The sequence below is a fragment of the Oncorhynchus clarkii genome, chromosome 7 (assembly GCF_045791955.1).
Source record: "Oncorhynchus clarkii lewisi isolate Uvic-CL-2024 chromosome 7, UVic_Ocla_1.0, whole genome shotgun sequence".
NCBI classification, from domain to species: domain Eukaryota; kingdom Metazoa; phylum Chordata; class Actinopteri; order Salmoniformes; family Salmonidae; genus Oncorhynchus; species Oncorhynchus clarkii.
This window is the reverse complement of record NC_092153.1, coordinates 87,912,443-87,930,330: the sequence shown is the minus strand read 5'-3', so window position 1 is coordinate 87,930,330 and position 17,888 is coordinate 87,912,443.

The following is a 17,888-nucleotide window of genomic DNA, read 5'->3' as shown; positions in this document are numbered from 1 at the left end:
AATGGAGGAAATGGAGAACAAGTTGGTAAAGCAACAGCTGTGATGGAATGTGAACAATATGGGTGTCAGTTCTGATGGAGAAAAGGTTGAAGAGCAACATCTGTGATGGAATGTGACACGAGCCTACCAGACAAGCTAAATAACTTCTATGCTCGATTCGAGGCAAGCAACACTGAAGCGTGCATGAGAGCATCAGCTCTCCCGGACGACTGTGTGATCACGCTCTCCGTTGCCAATCTGAGTAAGACCTGGGCCTGCTGTCAGACTGATGGATCTTACATGGATGTACCTGTAGTAAGTGGGCCTGCTGTCAGACTGATGGAGCTGACATGGATGTACCTGTAGTAAGTGGGCCTACTGTCAGGACTGGTGCTTCTGATGGCCCTGGCATGGTTTGGAGACCTGTTCAGAAATCTGGTGCTCATGAATGTAGACTGTCAAAGGACACTTTGATAATGAATAAAGTTGACTTCATAGCCTTTATTGGTAAGGTTATCAATACGACTCGGGTTGTGGAAAGCAGAAATGCCAAGTCGAAGGTTATTGTGGAGAAGGCAAAGGAGATATTGGGGGTAACAGATATTACTGTTGAAATGATTGTTGACATGCTGAATAATCCTAAGGGTGGAGTTATTTGCAATGACGGCCTACCAAAGGGCAAAGGCCTCCAGCAGGGACGGGGGCTGGGATAATAAAAAAATATATATAAATATAGGACAAAACACACATCACGACAAGAGACAACACAACACTACATAAAGAGAGCCTTAAGACAACAACATAGCAAGGTAGCAACACATGGCAACACAACATGGTACAAACATAATTGGGCACAGACAACAGCATTACAGTACCTTTTTTGCTCATGTTTTGGTTCCCCGTGTCGATAACCTGAAATGTAAGAGAATGTGAGATATATGGTAGCCTAATCTTTGGCATTTTGTAATAATTTACAATATTGATAGTCAAGGGGTGTTGCTGCGCATGTTTCGGCCGGCAGGGGGAGCCGCTCGCTCCAGTGGTTGCCCTCACGAGTCTCCCTCTACAGTGGCTCGTGCTAACCTGACTAGTCAGTTTGAACAGGAGTGCCAAGCCATCTAAAAACAAAACATTTTAAACGTTGTCATTACGGTGAGCGAGTTAGAAAGCATAGGATATGACACCAAGTTAGGCGGAGTGTAATGATATGATTGTTGTTATTTCTTAATAATGTTTTCATAGTTCAATTCATTTATAAAAGTATGTTAGCATAAAAGCTAACGTCGGCTAAAATTAGCTCCAGTCAAGCTAGCCTGTCGTAGTCGTGGCGACAGAACCAACGAAAGTTCTCACAGTGTAAGCAAAGGGAAGCGTTGTAGCTTGCTGTTTTTAAGGATATGTTGAGAATTACATGATGAACATGTATCTATTAGATATGATAGTAAATAGTAAAAAAATAATAGTATAAAAAGTTGTTGTTGGCTATTTACAATTGTACAAGAGTAGTCAAGTCAGTTGAATGAGAGAGAACCAACTGAGAACTGTATTGAAGAGAGAAGCACCAGATGAACTATTTTAAATCGTCAAGGTTTCAGACTTTTGTGCGAAACCGCAACATTCAAAAGAGGCTACAAAGAAAACTAATGGGACTGTGTTGACTTCAAAATCGGGGGCGTGAACTAGGTTTCTATTCAAACGTTGATCGACATGGTAATGGCTCTATAGTATTGGAGAAAAAACGAACCCTCCGTTACTTCGGGACGTGTCATGTCGTAAAGTACAGCACGCATAAAGCAACTATTTCTGTCTTACAATCTCTCTCCACCAGGTGTAGCACTACTCTCATCCTTTCAAAACAAGAAATGGACAGTACCTAGTCATTTTTTGCGTCATCATTGCATGCGATCATCATTCTCAAAGCCGCTGTTTATTTCTAAGATCACTTTAGCACCGCCCTAAATACCCGATTCAAATTCGACACAAACTTTCAAATAGGTATGTAATGACACATTATATAAACTCTTTATAGTGTTTCATTTACATTTTAGAGGCGATAAGGTGATAAGTTGGACAGATCGAGTGATAAAAATCTATTTTCCCACACAACATCTCCTTCTCACTATCACGCATTAGTTTCGCTTCCCCACCTGCCATTTTTTTAAAGACCCGACGGGGCTCATTGCCTGCTTGAATTATGCAGAAACGGGCAGTGTTTAGGTCATGTAATTGATTCTGTTGGAAAGGGGAGAAATTGTGCTTTACAATGGTATTGACATTACAGTTGTTCTGGAAGTATTACGTTTTGGGGGCGCTAAAATAAGGGCAATTGTACGGACCAAGGCGATGTACGAGTTTACGTTACCATAAATTACTACGTTTTTGGTCACTTTATCTGAAAAACGGTGGGACACAGACCATCATAATACATTGTAAACAAATACCATGCTTTCATGTTTCACTACATGCTGGTAGTACAAAACAATGGTATATTTTAAAAAACTAACATTTTTGGTCAGTACCATAGCAGGAAAATAACATGGTACAGTGGGGGAAAAAGTATTTAGTCAGCCACCAATTGTACAAGTTCTCCCACTTAAAAAGATGAGAGAGGCCTGTAATTTCCATCATAGGTACACTTCAGCTATGACAGACAAAATGACAAAAAAAATCCTTAAAATCACATTGTAAGATTTTTTATGAATTTATTTGCAAATTAGGGTGGAAAATAAGTATTTGGTCAATAACAAAAGTTTATCTCAATACTTTGTTATACAGTGGGGCAAAATGTATTTAGTCAGCCACCAATTGTGCAAGTTCTCCCACTTAAAAAGACGAGAGGCCTGTAATTTTCATCATAGGTACACTTCAACTATGACAGACAAAATGAGCATTTTTTTTCTCCAGAAAATCACATTGTAGGATTTTTTATGAATTTATTTGCAAATTATGGTGGAAAATAAGTATTTGGTCAATAACAAAAGTTTATCTCAATACGAGGTCAAACGTTTTCTGTAAGTCTTCACAAGGTTTTCGCACACTGTTGCTGGTATTTTGGCCCATTCCTCCATGCAGATCTCCTCTAGAGCAGTGATGTTTTGGGGCTGTTGCTGGGCAACACGGACTTTCAACTCCCTCCAAAGATTTTCTATGGGGTTGAGATCTGGAGACTGGCTAGGCCACTCCAGGACCTTGAAATGCTTCTTACGAAGCCACTCCTTCGTTGCCCGGGCGGTGTGTTTGGGATCATTGTCATGCTGAAAGACCCAGCCACGTTTCATCTTCAATGCCCTTGCTGATGGAAGGAGGTTTTCACTCAAAATCTCACGATACATGGCCCCATTCATTCTTTCCTTTACACGGATCAGTCATTCTGGTCCCTTTGCAGAAAAAAAGCCCCAAAGCATGATGTTTCCACCCCCATGCTTCACAGTAGGCATGGTGTTCTTTGGATGCAACTCGGCATTCTATGTCCTCCAAACACGACGAGTTGAGTTTTTACCAAAAAGTTATATTTTGGTTTCATCTGACCACATGAGATTCTCCCAATCTTCTTCTGGATCATCCAAATGCTCTCTAGCAAACTTCAGACGGGCCTGGACATGTACTGGCTTAAGCAGGGGGTCACGTCTGGCACTGCAGGATTTGAGTCCCTGGCGGCGTAGTGTGTTACTGATGGTAGGCTTTGTTACTTTGGTCCCAGCTCTCTGCAGGTCATTCGCTAGGTCCCCCCATGTGGTTCTGGGATTTTTGCTCACCGTTCTTGTGATCATTTTGACCCCACGGGTTGAGATCTTGCGTGGAGCCCCAGATCGAGGGACGTTATCAGTGGTCTTGTATGTCTTCCATTTCCCAATAATTGGTCCCACAGTTGATTTCTTCAAACCAAGCTGCTTACCTATTGCAGATTCAGTCTTCCCAGCCTGGTGCAGGTCTACAATTTTGTTTCTGGTGTCCTTTGACAGCTCTTTGGTCTTGGCCATAGTGGAGTTTGGAATGTGACTGTTTGAGGTTGTGGACAGGTGTCTTTTATACTGATAACAAGTTCAAACAGGTACCATTAATACAGGTAACGAGTGGAGGACAGAGGAGCCTCTTAAAAAAGAAGTTACAGGTCTGTGAGAGCCAGAAATCTTGCTTGTTTGTAGGTGACCAAATACTTATTTTCCACCATAATTTGCAAATAAATTCATTAAAAATCCTACAATGTGATTTCTGGATTTTTGTTTCTCCATTTTGTCTGTCATAGTTGAAGTGTACCTATGATGAAAATTACAGGCCTCTCTCATCTTTTTAAGTGGGAGAACTTGCACAATTGGTGGCTGACTAAATACTTTTTTTGCCCCACTGTATAACCATGGTCGTTTTTTCATTGTACCACCATTGTACATTTTTGTAAGGGATAACTCGAAGTGGATTAGTGATGATTTATTGTTTTTCTTCAGTCCAGAGGGAGCGGGCGCTCCTGATCATGTGATTAGGGACAAGAAATTACTTGCTTTTCTCTCCAGAGCAGGAAGCCATTGAAAGGTGTGGTGATGGGGTGCCATTAAGTGTTGAGGAGGATCAGTTGAACAAAACAAAAGAGATAATTGTGGACTTCAGGAAACAGCAGAGGGAGCACCCCCCTATCCACATCGATGGGACAGTAGTGGAGAGGGTAGTAAGTTTTAAGTTCCTCGGTGTACACATCAAGAAACAAACTGAATTGGTCCACCCACACAGACAGCATCGTGAAGAAGGCGCAGCAGCGCCTCTTCAACCTCAGGAGACTGAAGAAATTTGGCTTGTCACCAAAAGCACTCACAAACTTCTACAGATGCACAATCGAGAGCATCCTGTCGGGCTGTATCACCGCCTGGTACGGCAACTTCTCCACCCACAACTGTAAGGCTCTCCAGAGGGTAGTGAGGTCTGCACAACGCATCACCGGGGGCAAACAGGAAGGCCATAAAGGCCATCAAGGACAACAACCACCCGAGCCACTGCATGTTCACCCCGCTATCATCCAGAAGGCGAGGTCAGTACAGGTGCATCAAAGCAGGGACCGAGAGACTGAAAAACAGCTTCTATCTCAAGGCCATCAGACTGTTAAACAGCCACCACTAACATTGAGTGGCTGCTGCCAACATATTGACTCAACTCCAGCCACTTTAATAATGGGAATTGATGTAAAATATATCACTAGCCACTTTAAACTATGCTACTTAATATAATGTTTACATACCCTACATTACTTATCTCATATGTATATGTATATACTGTACTCTATATCATCTACTGCATCTTTATGTAATACATTTTAAACTATGCCACTTTGTTTACATACCCTACATTACTCATCTCATATGTATGTACTGTACTCGATAGCATCTACTGCATCTTACCTATACCGTTCTGTACCATCACTCATTCATATATCTTTATGTACATATTCTTTATCTCTTTACACTTGTGTGTATAAGGTAGTAGTTTTGAAATTGTTAGGTTAGATTACTCGTTGGTTACTACTGCATTGTTGGAACTAGAAGCACAAGCATTTCACTACACTCGCATTAACATCTGCTAACCATGTGTATGTGACCAATACACTTGATTTGATTTGATTTAAAGTAGGTGGCGGTGTATGCACCTAAAAGTTGGATGCATTCAATTCCTAAAGAAGAAGAAGCCCAGGTGCCAGCAGTGGGAGAAGATGGAGCGAGATTCTGCACATTTTCTTATTAATTAAACATTTGATTTCCATACAGTTTTCTGTTCCCAAAACTAGAATCTGTTACGAACAGTGGACTGCGTTTTGTAGACTTGACCTTTTCCCAAAGTTTCTAAAAAGTGAGATGTTTAGAAGGTGTGCATGGGCGAATTGAGTTATTGCACACGCACATTTCACAGAGTAGGTGTTCCCTAACAGAAATATGCAAATACATGATAGAACGCGTCAATACGATCTCGCTAGCTCGTGCTTGGCTCTCCCCATTTCCTTGCTTATTCTGCCCAGTCTACATTGGGTTAGTTATAAAAAATCTTTGCCTGTACTCCTGCCTTGTCTTCTCTGGGTTTGCTCCTCCAACCCAAAGGGTTGCCAAAGGCAGTTTAACAAAGTACTGAGTAAAGGGTCTGAATACTTATGTACATGTGATATTTCTGTTTTTTATTTCTTATTTGCAAAAAAAAATCCTAAAACCGGTTTTTGCTTTTTCATTACGGGGTATTGTATGTATTTCTGCTGTTTCCCTGTCAATGTTAATTTAAATATCACCAGCTTTTCTGCTGTTTCCCTGTTAATGTTTATTTAAATATCACCAGCTTTTCTGCTGTTTCCCTGTTAATGTTAATTTAAATATCACCAGCTTTTCTGCTGTTTCCCTGTCAATGTTTATTTAAATATCACCAGCTTTTCTGCTGTTTCCCTGTCAATGTTTATTTAAATATCACCAGCTTTTCTGCTGTTTCCCTGTAAATGTTTATTTAAATATCACCAGCTTTTCTGCTGTTTCCCTGTCAATGTTAATTTAAATATCACCAGCTTTTCTGCTGTTTCCCTGTCAATGTTTATTTAAATATCACCAGCTTTTCTGCTGTTTCCCTGTTAATGTTTATTTAAATATCACCAGCTTTTCTGCTGTTTCCCTGTTAATGTTTATTTAAATATCACCAGCTTTTCTGCTGTTTCCCTGTTAATGTTAATTTAAATATCACCAGCTTTTCTGCTGTTTCCCTGTTAATGTTTATTTAAATATCACCAGCTTTTCTGCTGTTTCCCTGTTAATGTTAATTTAAATATCACCAGCTTTTCTGCTGTTTCCCTGTTAATGTTTATTTAAATATCACCAGCTTTTCTGCTGTTTCCCTGTTAATGTTTATTTAAATATCACCACTTTTATAATTCTACATTGTCATTCTTAATGTTGTATATTAAACAAAACAATTGAATAGCATAAATATATCCTTCTGTTTTCTTTAAAAAATGAGTTTTCAATTATTTCCATTTGTTTAACATTGTGTGGTTTGCATAATAATACAGACAGCAGTACTGTGAAGTTTTATTGGAAGTGTTATTGACAGGTATTTTATGACATTAACAACAAAACAAATGCATCATATAGCAAGTGAAACAAAGTACTACGATGTCCTTACTGTCAGTACTGTAGATAACATCAGAAACAGATGTCTTCAACTAGCAGGTTCTGTATATTTTACCGTATCTAAGACTCAATCAGATCAAATATTAACCGACATGCCACCAGAGGTCTCTTCCCAGTCCCCATGTCCAGAACAGACTATGGGAGGCACACAGTACTACATAGAGCCATGACTACATGGAAACTCTTCCACTTCAAGTAACTGATGCAAGCAGTAAAATTAGATTTAAAAAACAGATACAAATGCACCTTATGGAACACCGGGGACTGTGAAAAAACACAAACATAGGCACAGACACATGCATACACACACGTACACATGGATTTTGTGTTGTAGATATGTGGTAGTAGAGTAGGGACCTGAGGGCACACAAGGTGTTGTGAAATCTGTTTATATTGTAATGTTTTTACAATTGTATAACTGTCTTAATTTTCCTGGACCCCAGGAAGAGTAGCTGCAAATATAAACCGGGCCAAGCTTCCTGTCGTCCAGGACCTCTATACTAGGCGGTGTCAGAGGAAGGCCCTAAATATGGTCAAAGACTCCAGCCTCCCAATCCTAGGCTGTTCTCTCTGCTATCGCATGGCAAGCGGTACAGGAGCGCCAAGTCTAGGTCCAAAAGGCTCCTTAACAACTTCTACCCCCAAGCCATTAGACTGCCGAGCAGAGACTCAAGTTGCTACCCGGACTATTTGCATTCACCCCCTTTTTTAAGCTGCTGCTACTGGCTGTTTATTATCTATGCATAGACAATTTACCCCTACCTACATGTACATATTACCTCAACTACCTCGACTAACCTGTACCCCTGCACATTGACTCTGTACCTATACCTCCTGTATATAGCCTCGTTATGGTTATTTTATTGTGTTACTTTTTTAAATACTTTATTTAATTTTTTTATGTATTTTTGTAGCAAATATTTTCTTACTTAAAAAAAAAACTGCATTGTTGGTTACGGGCTTGTAGGTAAGCATTTCATTCATACCTGTTGTATTCGGCGCATGTAACAAAGACAATTTGATTTGATAGCCAACACTGATGCTTTGGTGGTGTTGGAGGTGGAGTTGCATTGGAGCTGTCAAATCGGTGAGCAGCTGCTCTTGTGTTCAATGTGGGGATTTGATTCATCTGGCTCGGGCGCCTGGGTTTTAGCCTGGGTTTTAGCCTGGGTTTTAGCCTGGGTTTTAGCCTGGGTTTTAGCTGTGTTTTGCACCGGATGAAAGTTGATTGCATTCATTCTGGGAACCAGGCTGCCTCCCGGGCGTGAGCCAGGTGCCCCATTCAAAGCCCATGGCAAAGACGGCTCAAAACAAAACTGAAGTAAATCATTTAATTAATTAATGGAGGAGTAAGTGATTGCTTTTGATAAAAACGCTTTATCTGCCTTCCCAATGAAAACCAGTTTGAAAATTCAAGCCTACATTTATATTTTATGTTAAATAGATGTATGTTTCTGGACAATGCACCACGCTGCCTTGTTGACTGAGTGGCGCAGATTACTGTTCCATTTGAGAAGGCCTCTCCTCCCTCATTTCTTTTGCCCGTTGACGTCACGGGCCATAGACCGGTGCCCCACGGCTCAGCATTATCAAATCCTCCCATTGTCACGAAGCCACACCCGTCCCACTTGCGTTAGAAGTTCAGAAGGAGAAAGTGTAGGCTATATAGAAATAATGACGCTCAAATTGAAAATCATGAAACTAAATAATGAGGATTTCTAACATCCTAATGGAGGTGTAGATTACATCTCACATTATAGTGTTGGAACTTGTAAACAAGACATGAGATATATCTCAATTGACTCTGCAGCAAATGGCAATGTCTGCTTTAGGTATAATGCCGGGAGCCGTTTTGGATTTGACAGCTCTAATGCAGTTCCATCTTCAACACCGTCAAAACATCAGCTAAAGTGAATCTGATTGAAATGGGCCTGGAGGTTCTAATGAGAATGCTGTAGTTAAAGGAAGAAAATCAACAGTTCTATAACTTCTCTTAACAGAGGCATAGAAAGGAACATGACAGATATACGGTACACTATATATACAAAAGTATGTAGACACCCCTTCAAATTAGTGGATTTGGCTATTTCAGCCACACCCGTTGCTGACAGGTGTATAAAATCGAGCACACAGCCATGTAATCTCCATAGACAAACATTAGCAGTAGAAGGGCCTTACTGAAGAGCTCAGTGACTTTCAACGTGGCACCGTCATAGGGTTCCACCTTTCCAACAAGTCAGTTAGTCAAATTTCTGTCCTGCTTGAGCTGCCCTGGTCAACTCTAAGGGCTGTTATTTAAAAAAAAAAAAATATTATTTTTTAATAATTACTTATTACAAAAAACACAGGGAAGGGGTAACATTAAAGTATTAGAACATGAAGGACAACCAATACAGCATCAAGACACTATCAAACATGTATCAGTCTTTCTGCAACAGAGCCATCCTAATGTGTGAGGGTGCATGTGCATGATAGTGATATAAAATAAATATCATATGTAATTTCCTTTTTCATGATCACAATCTGTGAAACCCAAACCCTCCAAGATCCCCCCACAGTTCCCCAATAGCTGTCCCTCAACCATTCGAGACCCCTCCCACAGTCCACCCCAGAAGAAAAAAATATATACAAAAAATATATACAATTGATACAAAAGACAGAAGAAAACAGCGAACAACAATGCAAAATAAAACAAAATAACTCATTTAAAACAAAGGACATCAAGGACAACTGAAATCATAACAGCAATGCCTACTTTATATGTTTTTGTGCATGTCTGGCACTATTACATGTATGTGTGTGTTCTTATATGTGTTTATTTGAATGAGAGTGTGTGTATATGCATGTGTACAAACACCTGCACTGCATCAGCCTCAGGCAAACCGGCATTAGTTGTAAAAACTCTGCCCCTCAGTGTCATTCAAATGTACTTTTATTATGTTTATTTAGACTTTTTTTCCCCTTTATCTTTTAACCATCATTCTATCTCTCACACAGCAACTCCACTCCCACTTGTCTCCAATTCCACATACCAACCCTCAGCTTCCCTCAGCCCATCCCATTTATCTCTGTTGGTCACCCACTTCGTGTTTCTACGCAACACATATCTTTCAACAATGCTATAATGTTTAACGTACAATTTCAGTCTATCTAATCGAATAGAATCTACAGATTGCGTGTTGAAGATAAATACTTTAACTAAGAGTATTAGTATATTAGTAATTAACTGACCCGGTCTCTCCAGATCTCCTAACAGTACTATTTCTAGGGTCAATTTTAGATCAGCCATTCCTGAACCAGAGACCAGAAACAGGGCTACCTGGGAGCAATACCAAAAAAAATGGTCTATTGATTCTGTATCCTCACAACAAAATATGCAGAGCTTCAATGATTTTATGCCCCAAATATTCAACATTTTGTTGGTGGCAAGAATTCTATGTAATAATTTTAGCTGAAAAGCACAAAGTCTTAAATCTTGCGTTTTATATATCAACTCATACTCATGGTACAACTGTGCCAAACAGATTGCAAATAGTTGGGAAGAGATTTTTGATGTACCGATTTCATGGTACAGGGTTTATGGCCCGTGACGTCAACGGACGTCAACGGGCAACGGACGTCAACGGGCATAAAATCGGTACATCAAAAATCTCTTCCCAACTATTTGCAATCTGTTTGGCACAGTTGTCAACATCCTGGTCCTCAAATGGAATTGGTATACTTTCCTATTTATGCTATTTTTATTCCTCCGCCAGTTTGATCCTTTATATTGGGCAGACAGATCAGTTGGCTACCTCCTCCCGCTGCCACCTGCCTCCTCCAGTTTTGATCCTTTATATTGGGCAGACAGACCAGTTCCCTACCTCCTCCCGCTGCCACCCGCCTCCTCCATTTTTGGGGCAATGCTGTACTCAATTGGTTGTACTCTTGGATTGAGCAGACCTTCCCGTACAATTCTGATAACTCCATGAAGGACATAACTCTTCCATTCCAATTTACAATATAATTTAAGAACAAAATACCCTTTTCAAACATCTTTCCCATAAATACAGGTATTTTATCAACCAGCACATTTGAGTTCAGCCATAATATTTGTTGTAATATTTGTTTTATCTTTTCAGGGGGAGGAAATTGAAATTGTAGCCAGCTCTGCAATGTTTGTTTGAAAAAGACAGATACTTTGAAAAAAGTATAATTTTCAATTAATCGAAAATGAGACATGGCAATCTGCACAAAGACAAAAATGCCATTTTTAAACAATGGATGAGCTTTTCTTATTAATCTACTTGAGAATTTAGGGTTAAAATAAAACTTTTGAATGAGTGAAGCTTTTAGAGAGAGGTTTAGTGCTTTTATATTTAATTATCTCAACCCACCCAATTCATATTCATTATATAGATAGGCACGTTATATTTTGTCTAGTTTAGCGTCCCAGATAAAGTGAAATATTTTTTGCTCATATGATTTGAAAAACGAATCATCAGGAGTAGGCAGCGCCATAAGTAAGTGAGTAAACTGAGATATGACTAAGGAGTTAATCAGGGCAATTTTTCCATAAATAGACAGGTATTTACCTCTCCATGGTTGCAGGATCTTGTCTATTTTTACAAGGTTTCTATTGAAATTCATTGTGGAAAGCTTATTTATATAAGCTTTATATAAGTCTACTTCACCATCAGCCCATTTTATAGGTAAGCTGCAAGGTAATGTAAAAGTTGTATTTTTTAAGGATCCAATACGTAATATTGTACACTTATCATAATTAGGTTTTAGTCCAGAGAGTGCAGAAAAGTTATCTAGATCTTTAATGAGACATTGCAGGGATCTAACTTAAGGACTTAACATAAAACTTGAGTCATCAGCATACATGGACACCTTTGTTTTTAAGCCTTGGATTTCCTCTAATGTTGTTATTGGATCTGATTTTAATAGCTAGCATTTCGATGGCCATTAACAAATAGATATGGTGACAGCGGACACCCTTGTTTAACTCCTCTTGACAATTCAAAACTCTATGAGAAGTAGCCATTATTTACTATTTTACACCTGGGGTTGCTATACATTATTTTTACCCATTTTATAAGAGAATTACGTAACTTGAAAAAATCTAGGCATTTATAAATAAAATCCAGTCTTACTTTATCAAATGCCTTTTCAAAATCTGCTATAAATACCATTCCTGGCTTCTTATATGTTTCATGATGTTCTATGATTTCTAGTAGTTGTCGTATATTATCTGCAATGTATCGTCCATGTAAAAAACCTGTCTGATCAGGATGAACAATACCTGGTAAAACCCTTTTAATTCTGAGTGCTCTGCATTTTGCTAGTATTTTTGCATCACAACATTGAAGTGTAAGGGGACTCCAGTTTTTTAGATAGACTGGGTCTTTATATTTGCCATCTGGGTCTTGTTTTAATAATAGAGAAATCAGACCTTCCTGCCGAGTACGTGACAGACTACCATTTCTATAGGAGTAGTTAAAACAATCTAACAATGGAGCTTTTAGTATATCAAAAAATATTTGATATACCTCTACCGGTATGCCATCAAGCCCTGGGGTTTTTCCAGACTGAAAGGATTTAATAGCCTCAAAAAGTTCTTCCTCTGTAATTTGGCCTTCACACTGATCTTTCTGTACATTTGTTCATTTTCCATTTTTTATATTATTTGGAAAGAATTCCTTACCATGATCTTCATTCAGTGGGAGAGGATGAGACGGAAAAGAGAACATCTGCCTAAAATAATTAGCTTCCTCTTTTAAAATATAATTTGGAGAATTATAGATGACTCCGTCTTCAGTAACGAGTTTCTGCAAATTATTTTTGTTAGTGTTCCTGTATTGGAGATTCAGGAATCATTTTGTGCATTTCTCTCCATATTCCATCCAGTTTGCTTTATTTTTGTAATAGATTACATTGGTTCGTTCTTGAATAAGTTCTTCAAGTTATTTTTGTTTTTTCTCTAACTTATTTTGTATCTCTGTAGTATCGTTTTTATTGCTATCTACCTGTACTATTAGTTCATGGATTTCCCTTGTTAGTCTTGTCTCTTTAGCCAGAAACTGCTTTTTTATTATTGATGAAAATTGAATTTAATGACCCCTGAAGGTACATTTAAAGGTATCCCAAACAATAAGGGGATTTGCTGAACCTATATTATACTGTATATATCTTATCCTATATATATTATTTTGTCTTAGTTAAAAATAAGTTGTCCTCCAGTAAACTTTGATTAAATTTCCAATATCTGGGTCCACGTGGAAAATCTACTAGTTATGTGAATGCCAATTAGATGATGATCTGATCGTATTCTGTCTCCTATTAAAAACTTTTTTTTAACCTTTGATGCAAGAGAGAAAGAGACAAGAAAGTAGTCAAGACGACTAGCTTGATTAAGTCTCCATGTATATCTCACTAGGTCGGGTTTTTTTTAGTCTCCAAATATCCACTATTTCTAATGTGTCCATAATATTTGTGATTTCCTTAACGGCACGGTGATGATAGTCTGTAGAGTGATTACCTTAACGGTCCATTGAGGTACTTGACACTGTTATTGTCACACCCTGGCCACAGAGAGGCTTTTATTCTCTATTTTGTTTAGGCCAGGGTGTGACTAGGGTGGGCATTCTATGTTCAGTTTCTATGTTTTGTATTTCTTTGTTGTTTGGCCGTGTGGTTCTCAATCAGAGGCAGCTGTCTACCGTTGTCTCTGATTGAGAACCATACTTAGGTAGCTTTTTCCCACATGGGTTTTGTGGGTAGTTGTTTTCTGTTTTGTGTCTTTCTGCACCAGACAGAACTGTTTCGGTTTCGTTCGTTCTCTTCATTGTTTTTTTTGTTAATCAGTGTTCAGTTCAAATAATAAAGATGAACATGTACCACGCTGCACCTTGGTCCTCCACTCCTTCCAACAGCCGTTACAGTTATAGTCTCCTACCATAAAGATTAGATAATTTGTTGCCTGTAAGTTCAATAAATTGGTATAAATGTTTTCGAAGAAGTGTGGATCATCCTGATTTGGACCATATAGATTAATGAGATTTTTCGGCCACTTTCATATACAAAAGGATCCACTTTCCTTGAGAATCAATCCTGATTATTTGCACATTCAGATTAAAATTTTTGTTAATTAATATCATCACACCCTTTGAGTTCCTTTGTACATGACAGAAAATTCATTTTTCTACGCAACTTCATCTAAGGATGTAGAGTGAGTTTCTTGTAAACAGTATATGTTATGTTCATTTTCATTTAGCCATGTAAAGACTGATCTTTTTTTATAATCTTCCAAACCATTACAATTATAACTAGCTATACTTATTTCACCCCTTACCATAAATAGATACTATTATCAGGCTAAATTGACCATAATTAGAGCTTGTAAAGTTATTGCCATCAGAGGTATTATGAAGGTCAAAACTAGAGCTTTCAAATGTCTGATATTTAGAAATAGGTTCTAGCAATATTTTTTTATTCCCTTGCCTGTTTGCCTGTGAGCCAATGCCACAATGTAAAAAAAAAATTAGACAAATTATGTGTGTAACAAATCTGAGTAGGTTGATGTGTATGATGTTGGATCTAATATAATGAGAGAGTAAGACTAGTATAAGAGTAAGACTATAATGTGTGATGTTCAAATAAATAACAACTCTGCCAATTTGCATGTTTGAGTGTCTATGTGTGTAACATGTAGTGTGTACAGCCTTAATATTCATAATTGTAATCCATATCGTATCACCATCATAGTTGCATCATAATTACCTTTAACATAATTGAAAAACACATCCCAGCATTTCCATAGCAATTTACGTTTCACATGATCATGAAAGAGACCTTGCATTACTCTAGAGACGGCTTCACTACAGTACAAATTTATTCCGTACAATATGTTATTATTCCCCAATGACCCTACTCTGATATCGTCCCCTTGCTTGTTGTAAACATATATAAACTTGTAGACAAATACATAAAAAAGATAGACAAACAATAAACACATTAAATTATAAAACAGTTCTCGACAATAGAGAGGGAGAGAAGAGAAAAGAGAGAAAGAGAGAGTGAGAGAAGAGAGCGAGATCAGGTGTGTGTGTATGTATAAGTCTGTATGTGTAAGCAAGCAAGTTGAGTACGTGTGTGTTCATATTCACTTCATAATGTTCAGATATTTTAAACAGTTCCCATACCTTTTTTTCGTAACCTGAAGTCCCTGTATAATTTAGTACAGCCATGGTGTTATCTCGGAGCTGTCTCGGAACAGCTGTCCATCTATAAAGAGTTTGTCCACAATGATAAAGGCACGCCTACCATCCTTCCTTTGTTGTCTTTGTACCGGATACAGTCTCTTATGACGTTCGTTTATATCCTTTGGAAATTGGTCATTGAGACTGAATTTGGTCCCTTTAAGCTCCCTTCCTCTGCTTTTGATCAGCTCCTTTTGTTGGTAGTGTTCAAATTTTGCGATGATCGGTCGGGGACCCTTGGTCTTGTAGCTCCGAGCTCCAAGTCTGTACCCGGTGAAAAGCCACCTTGTTTACAGTCTCTATAGGAAGTTGCAATGCGGATTTCATGAATTCTCTGATTGCGTCCTCAGGAATACCAGAAAAAAATAGATTTTCACGCTACGACTTTGTATGTCTAGTAGCGTCTCCTTCATCACCCTGTTTTCCCTGAGTAGACAATCCATGTTGGAATCGTGGATTTTTACCTTGGCTGTGAGTGTCTTGTTTTCTATTTGGAGCCTGAGAATTTCACCGGGCCTGAACTCCAAACTCCCCCTCAGCTCTGCTACCTCCTCACACAACTTTTCCATTGTTGCATAGATTCCAGCCAGAGCACTAGCCTCTATCTCAATGGTAAGTAAATCGTCCGTGTCTGTAGATGAATTTGTTTTTCTTTTTTTTGTTGGGTTAAAGTTATTTTGTGAGGTGGTCGGATCTTTCCACGAAGGAGTATGTTGTTCCTCCATAGCGTAAAGCTGTTGGTACTCGTAGATTCCCTCAGGATCTGCTTGGTATCCAGATTGGCTCTATACTGCAACCAGTTGTTTTACGAGAAGATAACAGTGAGTCTTTCCCACGACGATGACAGGTGTCTGTAGTACAGCCAGTTAGCACTCGTGGAATCCACGCAACAAAAAGGAGCACAAACTTACAGTCCCAGCCGTAAAGGCTAACTGCGTTGTAGAAAAGTTTTAATGTTAACAACAAACTGAGTGTAGACAGTACAGTGTCCTGTTGGGTGCTCTGATGACGTTTCTCTCTCATCAGCTAAGTGCTGTTATTGTGAAGTGGAAACATCTAGGAGCAATCATGGCAATAACAGAAGTGATAGACCACACAAACTCACAGAACGGGACTGCAAAGTGCTGAAGGGCGTAAAAATTGTCTGTCCTCAGTTGCAACACTCACCACCGAATTCAACATTTTCTCTGGAAGCAACGTCAGCACAATAACTATTAGTCGGGAGCTTCATGAAATGGGTTTCCATGGCCAAGCAGCCGCACACAAGCCTAAGATCACCATGCACAATGCCAAGCGTCGGCTGGAGTGTTGTGACGCTCGCCGCCAATGGACTCTGGAGCAGTGGAAACGCGTTCTCTGGAGTGATGAATCACGCTTCACCATCTGGCAGGCCAATGGATGAATCTGGGTTTGGCGGATGCCAGGAGAACGCTACCTGCCCCAATGCATACTTCCAACTGTAAAGTTTGGTGGATGAGGTATAATGGTCTGGGGCTGTTTTTCATGGTTCGGGCTCCTTAGTTCTAGAGAAGGAAAAGCTTAATGCTATAGCATACAATTACATTTTAGACAATTCTGTGCTTTCAACTTTGTGGCAACAGTTTGGGGAAGGCCCTTTCCTGTTTCAGCATGACAATACCCCCAGGCACAAAGCGAGGTCCATACAGAAATGATTTGTCGATAACGGAAGAACTTGACTGACCTGCACAGAGCCCTGATCTCAACCCCATCGAACACCTTTGGGATGAGTTGGAACAAAGACTGCAAACCAGGCCTAATCACACATCATCAGTGCCCGATCTCACTAATGCTCTTGTGGCTGAATGGAAGCGAGTCCTTGCAGCAATGTTCCAACATCTAGTGGAAAGCCTTCCAGGAAGAGTGGATGCTGTTATGGCAGCAAAGGGAGGACCAACTCCATACGGATGTCCATGGTTTTGGAATGAGATGTTTGATGAGCAGGTGTCCACATACTTTTGGCCATGTAGTGTAAATAATGCTGTACATTATGGTCTGACCAGGAACCAATTGTAGTTACTGAAGTTCCCCTGGGCGCTGACGTGAGAAGGCTTGGACCCTGGCATGGGGAAAATCTCAATTGCATGCGTCCTCTCTCGTCTCCTTCTCAAAACCTACTTGAGGAAAAGGTCAGAGGGGAGGGACATCTGGGTTTGTCAATCAATGGGTTTTGAGAAGGAGACGAGGAGAGAGGACGCAAGGAGTATGCAATTTAAATGTTTCCCATGCCAGGGTCAAAGCCTCTTCACCTCACAGCCCAGGGGAACTTCAGTAACTACTAGGGTTGTTCAGTAACTACTAGCGTTGTTGAGGGACTGTGTTCTCTCCAGAGGGTTGCTGAGGGAATGCGGTCTCTCCAGAGGGTTGCTGAGGGAATGAGTTCTCTCCAGAGGGTTGCCGAGGGACTGAGTTCTCTTCAGAGGGTTGCCGAGGGACTGTGTTCTCTAAAAAAGGTTGCTGAGGGACTGTGTTCTCTAAAAAAGGTTGCTGAGGGACTGTGTTCTCT